This window comes from Lithobates pipiens, unplaced genomic scaffold (genome assembly GCF_037356315.1).
Source record: "Lithobates pipiens isolate NorthernLeopardFrog02 unplaced genomic scaffold, aLitPip1_a1.2 Scaffold_61, whole genome shotgun sequence".
In the NCBI taxonomy this organism is placed as follows: domain Eukaryota; kingdom Metazoa; phylum Chordata; class Amphibia; order Anura; family Ranidae; genus Lithobates; species Lithobates pipiens.
This window is the reverse complement of record NW_027507883.1, coordinates 405,509-417,500: the sequence shown is the minus strand read 5'-3', so window position 1 is coordinate 417,500 and position 11,992 is coordinate 405,509.

Genomic DNA, 11,992 nt, shown 5'->3' with positions numbered 1-11,992 from the left:
CGCTTATTAGGCTGGGTTCACACTGGAGCGATGCGGGAACGCCACGAATCCGCGGCGGGTTCCCGCATCACATGCCTCCCGGCGGCAGTTCACACTGCCCTATGCGAACTGCTGGGAGTGTCAGTGAAATGTTAATGACACCCCCAGATCAGTTCGCATATCGCAGTGCGATCTGCAAACTCGGATCGCATGGTGTGAACACCCATGCGATCCGATTCTGCTGCGGACCAAAAAAAGGGTCCCGTGCGAGTTTGCGGCGGGTGCGGCGGGTGCGGCGGGTGCGACACGAATTCAGCCATACTATCTGTATGGCTGAACTCGAATCGCACAGAGATCGGATGTGATTTGCACTGCAGTGCGGTGCGAATCACATCCGTTCTCATAAACCGCTGCAATGTGAACCCAGCCTTAGTGACACTGGCGACGGGGGGTGATCACGGGGTTAAACCTTTATTGGGGGGGTTAGGGGGGTACCTTAGAACTAAAGGGGGCTAACCCTAACTGCCCTAACAGTTATTACAGTCACAAATGACACCCGCCGGGTGATCAGGGGGTTAAACCTTTATTAGGTAATAAATGGCGGGTGCCCTGAAACTATAAAACAATAACTAACCAACCAGCGTCACCTGTAACAGTTATATGGTGATCACTGGTGAAAGGGTTAACTAGGGGGCAATCAGGGGGCTTTATGCGGTAGTATATGGGGGTCTCTGGCTCTATAAAAAGCTGCGGCGAACCTAAATACCTACCTGCCTAACTAGCGTCACCTGTGACACTAATACAGCGATCAGAAAAACGATCGCTTATTAGGCTGGGTTCACACTGGAGCGATGCGGGAACGCCACGAATCCGCAGCGGGTTCCCGCATCGCATGCCTCCCGGCGGCAGTTCACACTGCCCTATGCGAACTGCTGGGAGTGTCAGTGAAATGTTAATGACACCCCCAGATCAGTTCGCATATCGCAGTGCGATCTGCAAACTCGGATCGCATGGTGTGAACACCCATGCGATCCGATTCTGCTGCGGGCCAAAAAAAGGGTCCCGTGCAAATTTGCGGCGGGTGCGGCGGGTGCGATGCGAATTCAGCCATACTATCTGTATGGCTGAACTCGAATCGCACAGAGATCGGATGTGATTTGCACTGCAGTGCGGTGCGAATCACATTCGTTCTCATAAACCGCTGCAATGTGAACCCAGCCTTAGTGACACTGGCGACGGGGGGTGATCACGGGGTTAAACCTTTATTGGGGGGGTTAGGGGGGTACATTAGAACTAAAGGGGGCTAACCCTAACTGCCCTAACAGTTATTACAGTCACAAATGACACCAATGCAAAAAAAAAAAAAAAAATGACATTGGTGTCACTGTGACTGGAGGGCAGGGGTAATTGGGGGGGTGATCGGGGGGTGTGAGTGTGCCTGGCATGTTCTACTGTGTAGTGTCGTGTTGGTGCAACTCACCGATCCTCTCTCCTCGGTGTCGGAACGAAAAATACCGACACGGAGGAGAGAATACATCACTTCCTCTCCTGTGTTTACATTACAGGAGAGGAAGTGATGTCACGGAGCATTTTCATTCGTCGGGAGCGATCGCGAGGGGGTGGCCATGAATGAATGGCCGTCCCCTCGTCCGGGATCGCTCCCGAACGAATACCGACCGCCGCAGGCACCGGGCGGGGGCCCAATCGGGCCCCCGACCCGTGGGCAGGCAAGGACGTACATGTAAGCCCTTATGCCTGCCCGTGCCATTCTGTCGACGTACATCGTCGTGCGGCGGTCGGGAAGTGGTTAAAGCTCATAACTCAGGCAGTTGATTGAGCTATATACTTTTTCATTCCTAACGCAGTCAAGCAATATTTTTGGGTCCACAAAATTCAGTGATGAACCCAAGCAATGAGTTATGATTAAAGCTCTGCTTTTATAGCATGTTAGACAATTTATTTTATCATCCTTAACCACTTAAGGACCGCCGCATTGGCAATGTACGTCGGTGCAATGGCACCGACAGGCACAAGGGCAGCACAGTGGTGTAGTGGTTAGCACTAGGACTGAAACAATTAATCGATTAATCGACAACTAATCGATTATGAAATTAATCGATTACTATTTTCATAATCGATTAATCGGCCAGTAAAATAATGGTGTTAAAAAAAACTAAAATGAGCTCTTGATAGTACAAAAAGAGCAAATAATGGCTACTGTAAAAATATTACTTTCACTGTTCTACAGTAAAAAAAATAAACCCCTACAGTAGTGATTATCTGCTTTTTTCTACTATAAAGGGCTCATTTTCATTTTTTTAACCCCATTATGTTACTAAACGTCTTAGACCTGGTTCACAGCTATGTGTTTATTGGTGCTTTTTGCAGAAATGCACTACAGTTCATTTACATGGTTTCCTATGAGACACGTTCACATCTGAAAGGGTCAGGGACTTTCAACGCAAAATGGTGCTTTATTGGTTCAACATACTTCAATGGAGAAGCTGCAGAAAAAGCATGTAATGCGTTTTTGCAGCAATTTGTGTTTTTTAATCTGCCCAAAAAAATGCAAAAATGCGAATTGCATTAAAATCACATGCGCAAAAATCTAAACGTACTGCAAAAAGCACGGCAGAAACAGATCAAAAGCAAACTGCATAGGTGTATACCGAGCCTTATGCTGGCCACACCGATCAATTTTCAGATGAGAATATTCAGACGAAAAATCTTTGTACATTCGCTGAATGAAAGAATTTTGTTTGAAATTTTCACTTGTTTTTTACATTCTGTTTTTAAAATGAATGTAATTTCTGAACGAAAACCACAAACACCGTCTGAGAATTCCTTTTGACTAAGAAGTTTTCTATGATTTCCAAATTTTCCTGTCACTGTGGTTGAAAATGAACGTCAATTTGACACACTTTTTTTTTTAAGGTTATTAACCGATTAATCGATTAATCGAAACAATAATCGGCCAACTAATCGATTATAAAAATAATCGTTAGTTGCAGCCCTAGTTAGCACTCTCACCTAGCAGTAAGAAGGGTCACTGGTTCAAATCCCAACCACAACACTACCTGCCTGGAGTTTGCATGTTCTCCCTGTGCCTGTGTGGGTTTCCTCTGGGTACTCTGGTTTCCTCCCACAATCCAAAGACATGCAGGTAGGTTAATTGGCCTCTGCCCAAAATTGGCCCTAGTATATGCATGGGGACCTTGGATTGTGGGCTCCTTGAGGGTAGGGACCAATGTGAGTGTGCAATGTACAGGAATAGGGACAATTGTAGACACTCACTCAGGTTAGGGTTGCCACCTTTTCTTCAAGCCAAACCCGAACACTTTAGCGGTGCATGGCAAATTTTTTTGTGCTATACTCTATAGGATTTTAAAGACCAGGAGGAGAGCAATAATGCGTCGCACTTAGCACTCCCCGGCAAACAGTTTGTGTGGCCAATTTTAACAGGTGGCAATGGATTGGTGTCCGACCATCTTGGTAACTTGCGAAGCCACAGTTCGATCTGAATAATGTGACTGGGTCTTAGGCAGAAATTCAGACACGATTGAAAACCTGAGCTATTCAAGTGGACAGGTGGCAATCCTAGGCGACATAATACAGGGGTCAGTATCACCCCCCCCCTTTTCAATACAAGGGTCAGTGTTAACCCCCATAACACAGGGTCAGTGCCACACACTTAATATAGGGGTCAGTATTACACCCCTCATAATACAGGGACCCCCATAGATCAGAATCCCTTTATATCAGTCCTCACCTTAGAGACCCAAAAAATAATTAAATTGAAAAAAAAATGCAGCACAACCTCAATAATTGTGAATGATGGTGGAAACCCCCAAGGATAATCCAAGTATTAATACACTCCAATCTTTTTAAAAAAAACAAAAAACATACGTATTGTTCATTTCCACACACATAAAATAGTTTATGAATAATGGTGTAAATCCATTCCAAAATGTGTTGTGCTAATATCCAATTTATAAACACCTTTTGAGTTAGATACGTTAGATATTAGCACAACACCTTGTGGAATGGATTTACACCACTATTCATACACTATTGTATGTGTGTGGAAATTGGACAATATGTATGTTTAAATAAGATTTGAGTGTATTAATACTTGGATTATCCTGGGGGGTTTCCACCATCATTCACAATTTATTTTTTCACATTTTAATTATTTTAATTATAAGGGGAGGTTGCACTGCATTTTTTTTTTTTTTTTTAGGTAAGGGTCCCCTATATCGGATTCTCTTTAGAGACCAGTCAGAGAAGAGAGGGGGGTCTGACATAGAACAGAGGGGGGTCTGACAGAGAAGAGAGGGGGGTCTGACAGAGAAGAGAGGGGGGTCTGGCAGAGAGGAGACCAGTCTCTAAAAAGGGGGTTGATATAAGGACACACTGATCCTTATATCATAATGTGGGTCTCTAAAGGGGGTGCTTATATAACGAGAGTTCCCCTTATCTAATAGAGATCTCCAAGTAGGGGGAGGGGGTGCTGATATAATAGGGGGTCTCTAAGTGGTCAACAGCAGTCAGAACCCCCCTCCCCACAGACTCCCCCCATTAGCTCAGATTCCCCTTCCCTTATAGCGGTCCCCCCCTTGATAGATCAGGGATCCCCACATCAGTGTCCCCTGCCCTGAAAGACCCCCATTAGACTGCCTTACCGAGAGCTGCTTCGAGCCAGGAAGTGTGGGAGCTGGAGCATTCACTCACAGGCTGCTGTTAGAAATGATTAGGGCCCCCATCACCTGAGGAGAGAAAGAAGTGGGGGGAGGGAGGTAAAAAAGGGGCAGGAGAGAGATAGAGATACAGGAGAGAGGGGGGTCTGTCAGAGAAGAGAGGGGGGTCTGGCAGAAAAGAGAGGGGGGTCTGGCAGAGAGGAGAGGGTGGTCTGGCAGAGAAGAGAGGGGGGTCTGGCAGAGAAGAGAGGGGGGTCTGGCAGAGAAGAGAGAGAGACAGAAGAGGGGAAGGGGGTCTGGCAGAGAGGAGAGGGGGGTCTGGCAGAGAGAGAGACAGGAGAGGGGGGTCTGGCAGAGAGGAGAGGGGGGTCTGGCAGAGAAGAGAGAGAGACAGGAGAGGAGGGTCTGGCAGAGAGGAGAGGGGGGTCTGGCAGAGAGGAGATGGGGGGTCTGGCAGAGAGGAGAGGGGGGTCTGGCAGAGAGGAGATGGGGGGTCTGGCAGAGAGGAGATGGGGGGTCTGGCAGAGAGGAGATGGGGGGGGGTCTGGCAGAGAAGAGAGAGAGACAGAAGAGGGGAATGGGGGTCTGGCAGAGAGGAGAGGGGGGGTCTGGCAGAGAGGGGAGGTGGGGTCTGGCAGAGAGGAGATGGGGGACTGGCAGAGAGGAGATGGGGGACTGGCAGAGAGGAGAGGGAGGACTGGCAGAGAGAGAGACAGGAGAGGGGGGACTGGCAGATACGAGAGGGGGGACTGGCAGAGAGGAGATGGAGGGTCTGGCAGAGAGGAGATGGGGGTCTGGCAGAGAGGAGATGGGGGGACTGGCAGAGAGGAGAGGGGGGTCTGGCAAAGAGAGAGACAGGAGAGGGGGGTCTGGCAGAGAGGAGAGGGGGGTCTGGCAGAGAGGAGAGGGGGGACTGGCAGAGAGAGAGACAGGAGAGGGGGGTCTGGTAGAGAGGGGAGGGGGGACTGGCAGAGAGAGACAGGAGAGGGGGGTCTGGCAGAGAGGAGAGGGGGGGTCTGGCAGAGAGGAGAGGGGGGGGGTCTGGCAGAGAGGAGAGGGGGGGTCTGGCAGATAGAGAGACAGGAGAGGGGGGACTGGCAGGGAGGAGAGGGGGGTCTGGCAGAGAGGGGAGGGGGGTCTGGCAGAGAGAGAGACAGGAGAGGGGGGACTGGCAGAGAGGGGAGGGGGGACTGTCAGAGAGAGAGACAGGAGAGGGGGGGTCTGGCAGAGAGGAGAGGGGGGGTCTGGCAGAGAGGAGAGGGGGGTCTGGCAGAGAGAGAGAAAGGAGAGGGGGGACTGGCAGAGAGGAGAGGGGGGACTGGCAGAGAGGAGAGGGGGGACTGGCAGAGAGAGAGAGACAGGAGGTGGGGGTCTGACAGAGAGGGGAGGGGGGTCTGGCAGAGAGGGTAGGGGGGTCTGGCAGAGAGGGGAGGGGGGGACTGGCAGAGAGGGGAGGGGGGGACTGGCAGAGAGGGGAGGGGGGACTGGCAGAGAGGAGAGGGGGTCTGGCAGAGAGGAGAGGGGGGTCTGGCAGAGAGAGGAGGGGGGACTGGCAGAGAGAGAGACAGGAGAGGGGGTCTGGCAGAGAGGGGAGGGGGGACTGGCAGAGAGAGAGACAGGAGAGGGGGGTCTGGCAGAGAGGCGAGGGGGTACTGGCAGAGAGAGAGAGACAGGGGAGGGGGGACTGGCAGAGAGAGAGAGACAAGAGAGGGGGGGTCTGGCAGGGAGGGGAGGGGGGACTGGCAGAGAGGAGATGGGGGGTCTGGCAGAGAGGAGATGGGGGGACTGGCAGAGAGGAGAGGGGGGACTGGCAGAGAGGAGAGGGGGGTCTGGCAGAGAGAGAGAGACAGGAGAGGGGGGTCTGGCAGAGAGGAAAGGGGGGACTGGCAGAGAGAGAAACAGGAGAGGGGGGTCTGGCAGAGAGGGGAGGGGGGACTGGCAGAGAGGGGAGGGGGGACTGGCAGAGAGGGGGGGTCTGGCAGAGAGGGGAGGGGGGACTGGCAGAGAGGGGAGGGGGGACTGGCAGAGAGGGGAGGGGGGACTGGCAGAGAGGGGATGGGGGACTGGCAGAGAGGGGAGGGGGGACTGGCAGAGAGGGGAGGGGGGACTGGCAGAGAGGAGAGGGGGGACTGGCAGAGAGAGAGACAGGAGAGGGGGGTCTGGCAGAGAGGAGAGGGGGGACTGGCAGAGAGAGAGACAGCAGAGGGGGGTCTGGTAGAGAGGGGAGGGGGGACTGACAGAGAGGGGAGGGGGGACTGGCAGAGAGAGAGACAGGAGAGGGGGTCTGGCAGAGAGGAGAGGGGGGGGTCTGGCAGAGAGGGGGGGGGGGTCTGGCAGATAGAGAGACAGGAGAGGGGGGACTGGCAGGGAGGAGAGGGGGGTCTGGCAGAGAGGGGAGGGGGGTCTGGCAGAGAGAGAGACAGGAGAGGGGGGACTGGCAGAGAGGGGAGGGGGGACTGGCAGAGAGAGAGACAGGAGAGGGGGGTCTGGCAGAGAGGAGGGGGGTCTGGCAGAGAGGAGAGGGGGGTCTGGCAGAGAGGATAGGGGGTTCTGGCAGAGAGGAGAGGGGGTTCTGGCAGAGAGGAGAGGGGGGTCTGGCAGAGAGGAGGGGGGGTCTGGCAGAGATGAGAGGGGGGTCTGGCAGAGAGGAGAGGGGGGTCTGGCAGAGAGGGGAGGGGAGCCTGGCAGAGAGGAGAGGGGGGTCTGGCAGAGAGGAGAGGGGGGTCTGGCAGAGAGAAGAGGGGGTCTGGCAGAGAGGAGAGGGGGGTCTGGCAGAGAGGGGAGGGGAGTCTGGCAGAGAGGAGGGGGGGGGGTCTGGCAGAGAGAGAGCCAGGAGAGGGGGGCGGCTGACAGAGCGGACGAGAGAGACGGACAGGAGACAGACACACAGCGTGCGTGGGTTAGGACTCCGGAGCATGCAGGGCTGTTGCAATGATCCAGACACAGTGCAGCCCTGCATCCACATGTGACCAGCAGCTATGGCTTGAGAAGAATTATTCAGGGACCTTCATGTTCCCCATCCGGTCCATCCCACACATGACCTGCAGCTTACTCGGCCAATCACAGAACACCTGCTGCTGCCCTTTGCTGAGCTGGGCTCAGACTCGGAGTACACCGATGTTTAGGCACTTAGGCAGTGTGAACTGAACATTGATAGCATTGATGTTTGTTGTGGCCGCGCCGGCCGGAGCCAGAGATCCGGCTGCCACAGGACGGTTGATGTGTGCCCGGGTTTCCGACGGGTGGAAACCCGGGCACATGTGTCCAAACCCGGACTGTCCGGGTCAAAACCGGACAGGCGGCAACCCTAACTCAGGTTGAACTGGATGGACTGGTGTCTTTTTTCAACCTAACTAACTATAAAACTATGAAACTATGAAAGCACGTACATGTACGTGCTCGCCTTCCAGCGGGTGGGGGGATCCGATCGGACCCCCCTCCCGCTGGATGCGGCGGTCCGTTTCACTTCAGGAGCGATCCGGGATGAGGGGATGGCCATTGTCTTCTGGCCATCCCCTCTCGATCGCTCCTGGCGAATGAGAAGCTTCCCCCGCTGTGTATAGTAAACACAGGCAGGGAGGAAGTGATGTCATTCTCCTCGGGGCAGTCTTATTGACCGGACTACGAGGAGAACAGTGAAAGTAAGTGTGCACCAACACTACACTGACATGTAGGCACACATAGGCACACAAACCCGCCCCCCGATCCCCCCGCCCCCTCCCTGTCACAGTGTCACTGAGTGCAGTGATCATTTATTTATTAATCACTGCATTTAGTGTCAGTTGTGACAGTAAAAGCTGTCAGGGCAGTTAATGTTAGGTCCAGGGTAGCCCCCTACCCCCCCAATAAAGGTTTAACCCCCTGATTGCCCCTAGAGTTAACCCTTTCACCCCCTTTTGCCAGTGTCACTAAGCAATCGTTTTTCTGATCGCTGCATTAGTGTCACTGGTGCCGCTAAGTAGCTAGTTATTTTTTTAGGTTCACCGCCAGGTTTTTATAGCGCTAGGTACCCCGATATACTACCCAATAATGGTTTTAACCGCCTGATTGCCCCTAGTTAACCCTTTCACCCCCTTTTGCCAGTGTCACTAAGCGATCATTTTTCTGATCGCTGCATTAGTGTCACTAGTGTCCCTAGGTAGCTAGTTATTTTTTTAGGTTCACCGCCAGGTTTTTATAGCGCTAGGTACCCCGATATACTACCCAATAATGGTTTTAACCCCCTGATTGCCCTTAGTTAACCCTTTCACCCCCTTTTGCCAGTGTCACTAAGCAATCGTTTTTCTGATCGCTGCATTAGGTGTCGCTAAGTAGCTAGTTATTTTTTTAGGTTCACCGCCAGGTTTTTATAGCGCTAGGTACCCCGATATACTACCCAATAATAGTTTTAACCCCCTGATTGCCCCTAGTTAACCCTTTCACCAGCGATCACCGTATAAGTGTCACTGGTGACGCTGGTTAGCCAGTTAGTTATTTAGGTTCCCCGTCAGGTTTTTATATAGCGCCAGGGACCCCCATATACTACCTAATAAAGATTTTAACCCCCTTGTTTGCCCCTAGTTAACCCTTTCACCAGTGATCACCGTATAAGTGATTTTTATAGCATCAGGGCACCCACCATTTATTACCCAATAAAGGTTTAAGCCCCTGATCACCCGGCGGGTGATATCAATTAGGTTTTAGGGTCAGGGTCTGCGTCGCCCCAGGTAGCGCTAGGTTAGTGCCAGTACCGCTAACACCCACGCACAAAGCATAAACCTCCCGTAGTGGTATAGAATCTGAACAGATCAATATCTGACTGATCAGATCTATACTAACGTCCCCAGCAGTTTAGGGTTCCAAAAAAACGCATTGTTAGCGGGATCAGCCCAGATACCTGCTAGCACCTGCGTTTTGCCCCTCCGCCCAGCCCACCCAAGTGCAGTATCGATCGATCATTGTCACTTACAAAACACTAAACACATAACTGCAGCGTTCGCAGAGTCAGGCCTGATCCCTGCGATTGCTAAAAGTTTTTTTTGGTAGCGTTTTATATTTAAATTTGGAAGGCAGTGCTTGGTTTTCAGGGTCTCGTACGTGGCTAGGCTCCCAAAAAGTCCCACATATGTGGTATCCCCGTACTCAGGAGAAGCAGCAGAATATATATTTGGGGTGCAATTCCACATATAGCTATGGCATGTGTGAGCAATATATCATTTAGTGACAACTTTTTGTAAACTTTTTTTTTGTGTCATTATTCAATCACTTGGGACAAAAAAATAAATATTCAATGGGCTCAACATGCCCCTCAGCAATTTCCTTGGGGTGTCTATTTTCCATGGGAAAGTATGGGATGAGCGGGTTTACAGACCCTGGAACTCAGCATGTGTTTGGGGAGAACCCCTCATAATGGGCCCAGCAGGTTTACAGACCTGGGAATCTCAGCACAGCGCTCATGGGAACCCCCTCATAATGGGCAGAGGGTGGTGTACAGTCCTGGGATCTTACTGCAGTGACCCAAATCGCTAGCTATTAGGTCCACAAAAGTTATTTTAAGGACTTGTATGGTATAGGTGTAGTTCAGGATGGGTGGCACTAATAGGTACCACTGATAGATGGGACTGATGGGCACTGGTAGGTGGCACTGATAGGTGGCTCTGATAGGTGGCACTGCTGAGCACTGATGGGCGGCGCTGATGGGCACTGGTAGATGACACTGATGGGCACGGATATGTGGCACTGGGGTGCAGCTCCGTTGTTGAGGCAGATTGTGGGCACTGATGTGTGGCACTGTGGGCACTGATGTGTGGCACTGTGGGCACTGCTGGGTGGCACTATGGGCACTGCTGGGTGGCACTGATTGGGGGCACCTCAACCTTATATATTGTGGACCTATACCAGTCCTTAAGGATTATCAGACTGTACCTCACTCAACCCTATATACTGTAGTACGCTATACCTTACCAGTGCTTAGAAGGACCTTTGTGGAACTAGTAGGTTGTGATTAGCAGACTGTACCTCAGTCCCTATACTCATAAAGGACTGCTGAAGAATAGGGCAGCAGTCAGCAGTAGTGCACCTCAACCCTATATATTGTGGACCTATACCAGTCCTTAAGGATTAGCAGACTGTACCTCACTCAACCCTATATACTGTATTACGCTATACCTTACCAGTCCTTAGAAGGACCTTTGTGCAAATAGTAGGTTGTGATTAGCAGACTGTACCTCAGTCCCTATACTCATAAAGGACTACTGCAGCAGAAGGGCAGCAGTCAAGTATAATATTATTTTTTTATTTGGAAGAAAGAATATTATACGTGTACAAGCCTATTACCATACCAGTCCTGAAAAGAACCTTTGTGGACCTAATAGTAACAGCTACTGATTAAACTGACTGTTCCTCACTGCCACACACAGCTTCCTGCCTGTCCCTATTTAAACTGACAAAACTGGAAATTCTGCCGCTCAAGATCCAAAGATGTAGATTCAGTTTGTGAGGAGCTGGGTTCACAAATTTCTCCTGTGAGAGAAGCTGCGGGAACACTGGGATCTTGACCGGCGGGGCATACGCTGAGATGTTCTTAGATGTAGATGTTCTTTTAGACTCAGCAGTAGTGATGGACGAACTTCCGACGGGACGTTTCGCGAACGCGAAACGCGAACGGACACAAACGTTCGCGAAAACGACCGTTCGCCGCGGGCTCCATTGACTTCAATGGGAGGCGAATTTCGCAAACCTTTAGGTCGAATTTGCGGCCACGGGGTAATTATTAGGGGGTAGCACGTAGTCCCACCACCTGGACAATAGCATAATACATGTATGAGGTGAATTTGGGATCGATAACTACAAGCATTTTTTTTTTATTTGGGAAATTGTTCTGACAATTCAGGACTATGGAGCTAATGAAGGCAATGGAGGAGAGGGAAGGTCAGGGACCAGGGTAGGCAAACAAGAGGGTGCAGGAGATACAGAGCACTGACAGCAGCACCGTAATACAGAGCACTGACATCAGCACCGTGACATACAGCGCTGACAGCAGCTCCGTGACATACAGCGCTGACAGCAGCTCCGTGACATACAGCGCTGACAGCAGCTCCGTGACATACAGCGCTGACAGCAGCTCCGTGACATACAGCGCTGACAGCAGCTCCGTGACATACAGCGCTGACAGCAGCACCGTGACATACAGCGCTGACAGCAGCACCGTGACATACAGCGCTGACAGCAGCTCCGTGACATACAGCGCTGACAGCAGCTCCGTGACATACAGCGCTGACAGCAGCTCCGTGACATACAGCGCTGACAGCAGCTCCGTGACATACAGCGCTGACAGC